Here is a 4,983-nt window from a genome sequence, read left to right as displayed (position 1 = left end):
AAAGACAAACAAGTTACATCTGTGAATCCGGAAAAGCATGATGAGTTTTAAGATGCTTTTGGAACTGCGTAAGGGAATGTGGGTATTACGGAGGCTGTTGTGTTTGGAAGCGTTTAGGTCAACTTTCGAGACTTCCTGTCTCCCGAGAGTAATACGGCTACTACCAGTGCAAACACTGAATTGTTTGAAACGAATTAATAAATTCGGTATTTGTTCTTCATGATTAAATGGGCCACGCAATTTTGTATTCTTTTGAAGTCTGTTAAGTTGGTCAGCGGTGATGCCAATCAAGGACGAGTTACAGAATTCAAGACGGGACCGATTCCATAACATCTCCTCGGATGGATTTGGAATTCTTTCATGGCGCATATACCATGGGGGAGAGCGGGAGGTTAAAGGGCAGGTCTATTGCAAAAACAACATCATATCATTGGCAAGCTAATATTATGAGGACAATGAAAATTACCTTTTTTTGAGAAAATAAGACGTTTAAAATTGATATTCGGCAAAAACCAACTTAAGCGGCGAGTTCCTTCGAACGAGACAGATTTGGCCTAGAAAAACGGTGACGTCATGAAATGAGAGGTGCCCGCTGTGAGAAAAGGGACTATAAACGCTCTCAGTCTCAATGGACAGAACGTATACTGTTGTTCACAGAAAATACTCCAAATTAAGTATTACAAATTTAATGGTTTTTAAACATATGGATAAAATCAGCCGCTTTTTTATATATTAGACAATTGTGATTTTTACAATTCATATGTATATCAATATCATGAGAAATATTAGGCCTAAAAAATAAATACATAATTTGAGCTTAGAATTTCATCTGAGACTAGCATATAAACCGTGTTAAGTCCACAAACTGTATCTGATTTCCTGTATACTGCAATGCTATAGTTTCAGTAGGATGACAATATTACAAAGCAAACGCCTAGTAACAATACTGTGTGGGTTTTGTTCCCGAAATGAGAACAATAATAGTGTATATTGTTATGCAGCATTGTTATGGTAAGTGATAGTACAACTCATAGTTGCTAAATGTCAAACTTGTCAAAGTGATTGTGATTGTATGATGAGAGCATGATAAAGTGCCCGCTTCCATTTACCTACGTCATCAGCACAAACGGGGGGACACGTACGCTTCAAACGGGGAAGGACACGTGCAAGGCTGAACTTTACCCACAATTTTTTCCTTTTTCAGGAGAAATACGCACAAAAAAATTGCAACAAGTGTCAACTTGTAATGTAATAATTATTCTCTTCGAATAGAGATAAACTTGTTTTTGCAATAGACCTGCCCTTAAAGGTAACTTTAAGTTATTTAACACTCCGTGTGTATTGAAAATAATGGTCCGAAATGAATTTTTGAAAGGAAAGGAACAAAAGTTTAAAGTCCATAATTTATTCGACAAATTTCCAAGGTGTTAGAAAAATCGCGCCTGTTCACAATTTTCCACCACGTACTCCCTTTAAATTGCACTCACTCTTGAAAAATGCATCAATTTTCAAATACTGGTATTAAAATCTTAAAAACAATCAATTTTTCTTGCAATCCTCAACTAGCTCTGATCTACCCGTATTGCATTCCTATTATTTTGACGGCAATAATGTTAACATGTTTTGTTCCCAATTTGCCAATTTCTTAGTTAGCAGGTCGTGAACCCAATCGTGCTACTTCAGTTTGAAATCGACATTGAACTGTCGGCGTGCTCAGGATTCTATATAGGATAAGCGAATAAAATTGCGTGACGAATCGGGATGATGTGTCCCACCCTCCCTACGCCATACATAAATTCTCCCAGCCACATTTCCCTAAATGAAACTGAAAAAAAAATTGAGTTTGGCAGAGGTGGGCTCGAACTCATGCTATCATGGATACAGTATTGGTCTAGCGCCTTAGACCGCGCGGCTACCTTGTTGGTAGCCATCTTGAAACTTATTTTAACATATAATCGCAACTTCAACATAGGTTACCACGTGACAAGCAAAGACAGAGAACTTGAATCGTATTTGCTTGAAAACATTAATGTGTATTAATAGCGCTCAGTTGTTGATAACTGCGTATTTTACATACAGAAATCCGGCAATAAATGGGCCTTTATAGGGGACTACATGCACAATACATTATCGATTTTGACTCAGTGTAGGCTGCACGTGCTATATACACGTGTGGGTCAGTATTGTGAAGTTTGCCATTTTTCTTGTCATAAGACGGTGGCTTTTTGCAATTTATAGAAAAGTCCACATAGGTCCCCAAAGTTTTTCATTCAGATATTAAAAGATTAGATTCCCATAAAGACGAAACAGTAATCTCTAGTGCGGACCTATGTAAATTTTACATAAAATTTTCACCATCAATTCAGTGTTCATTTCCACTAAATTCAGAAAATATTTTGCGTATATAAAATAGAAATAAAATTCTCTGCTTCCTAAACCACATAAACTGTAGCACGATTGGGTATCACGAATCGTTATATGTGATGTACGGTTAATATTCAAATATTGTTTTATACATATATGCTTCATTTAAAAAAATTTTGAAAACCCTCCCACTCGTCCATTTTAAAAGGGTAATCAGGCTTTCTTCAGCATGTGCAAGAATATAGCATTAAAAATTTTCTTATTCTAGCAGCCTTTTCGAAACACTTGGTGAATCGCGGCCACTGCTGTAGATGTGTCATAGGTCTAGACAATAGGCGGCCATTAGCGGCCATTTGCTTCCTATACGACGTTATTCACGCAGGGGCGTAGCAAGCGGTGGACAGGGTGGACGCGAGAGTTCAGGGGCCCCAAGAACAAGAGCGAAAATTAAATAAGGGCTGATATTGGAGATCAGTGCCAGATTTACCATTGGACCAGATGGGCCCGGGTCCACGGCCCCAAAAATTGCATCTTTCTTTTAACCCCAATCATGCCAATAACAGCATTATTTTTTTTTTTTTTGCAAAATTGGGAAAATTGTAAAATTTCAAATATCAAAATTCATGTTGATCTGGGGCTAAAATAGTCTGAAATTGAATTTTTTCTTTTGCTTTGCGCGCAAATGTCCTAGTAACATCGGAACAAAATATGTTAGTTCCCTCTATATTATACGTAAACCAAAAACTGGCCACTGACTTGAGCGCACATGCCCGCCTCGCCATCACAACAACCGTAAGGCCGATTGTGATACGAGTTCTCATCCAACTAAAGCCCTGAAATGGCACATTATTTTGAACTATTGATTTGCTCTCGACTAATGACTCAATTTACTTGTTCGCATCAGATATGTGATGATGTCATATAAAATAAAAACAGTGTTATATTTAGAGAATAAAGGTATTGGTTTTAGCCACTGGAGTGCATCTATCGTCTCATATAACACGGGCGACATCATTATTTTAAGTAAACAACGAGGCGAAGCCGAGTTGTTTTACGCACTTTTTACACACTTTGTTTTAAATATCATAAGTATTACAAATTTTGATCAAGTTAAATCCTACATTTTGCAAGGAAATACCGAGGGCTTAAAATCGATCAGTCCTGTTGTTGTTATGCGCCTGATTGGTTCAAAATAGTACGCGTATCGCGTTGATGCACACGCGCTAACCTGTGTGATATTGTGTCATATCACATGGGTAAGAACCAATAAGATTGCAGGAACATTCTCAAGTGTTTAAGAATCATGGCTATACTCAATTTGTTTCCGTCAATATATTATTAGAATCAAACTACAACGTCTCAAGTAATAAAACATATCATCTAGTCAAGAGGTTCAACGTATTTTGTTCAGGATTCAGTTTGTTCGTAGTCATGGTATGAACTATGGTCTCAAAGACCCAAAGGCAAAAGACATACAATTGAATACATGAATCCAAAACCCACCCAAGTCCATGGGAAGTGATTTTGAGAAAAAAAAACCTGTGTATCATTTTAATTCCTTCAGTTAGATTTACCTGGTCAATATGGTAAGTTGTACGTGCAAATTGCATGGTTAAACTGTATTCGGTATGACGATTAGCATTTCAGGGACTTCGTGGGGTTCATTTAAAATTCTGGACTTGGGTGGTTTTGAATCATATACTAAGACAATAATGTTAGAATGAGATTACAACTAGTAAGATAATACAAAATAAGGCACACATGTATGTATAATGTTGATAAACATTCTGCCATGTAATATAAACCACACACTTTCCTTTATTAAACCCATTTTTTTTTTTTTTTTCATTCTCTCAATGAATGTGTTACAAGTGGACTTTATACATACTGGATTTCAATCAATGTGTTACAAGACTCAAATCATGGACTTGGGTTGATTCTTTCATACATGCTATTTTCACATGCTCAATAGACACAGAGGATGAATTTGAGTTGTTCTTTCATACATATGACAGGCCTATGTATAGCAACACTTTCCCATGCTTAACTCAAGTTGGCCAAAGTATGGACTTGGGTGGCTTTTGTATTCATATATTCAATTATGTCTGTCACCAAAGTTGGGTATGGTTGTGTTCACTCAGTGTTCACAGGTGACAAAAGGTACCAAATGGGGTTGCATTTGTTACATGGTAACAACCATTAGCAAAGGTGTGTAATGTACAGTATTAAATGGGAATTCAATACCGGAATCCAAATGTTGACATTTTACCTACTCCCCATTCCAGAAAAATACAGCACTAATTTTGTTAATAGGGGCCAAAAACATGCAATTTTGGTTGTTTTTCGACATTTTTCGTATTCTGAGACAATCAAGCCCAAAGACTTGAATAAAAACTAATTTCAAGTTATGCATTCTAATTCTTAACCTATACTGAAGATTTTGAATGTTTAGACTTGTGCCAATTGTTACAATTTTGTGATTACAATTGTAAGAAAAACATGGAAAATTGTATGTTTCGGGGACCATTTTCCCAAATTGCAAAAAATATTAAATTTTGACTTTTATTGCCAAAGTTAGGACTAACTAAAGGATTAGGATTTTGCCATTTTTCATTTGTC

The sequence above is a fragment of the Amphiura filiformis genome, chromosome 2 (genome assembly GCF_039555335.1).
Source record: "Amphiura filiformis chromosome 2, Afil_fr2py, whole genome shotgun sequence".
In the NCBI taxonomy this organism is placed as follows: domain Eukaryota; kingdom Metazoa; phylum Echinodermata; class Ophiuroidea; order Amphilepidida; family Amphiuridae; genus Amphiura; species Amphiura filiformis.
The sequence above is the reverse complement of the archived record's forward strand: the minus strand, read 5'-3'. Positions refer to the sequence as shown.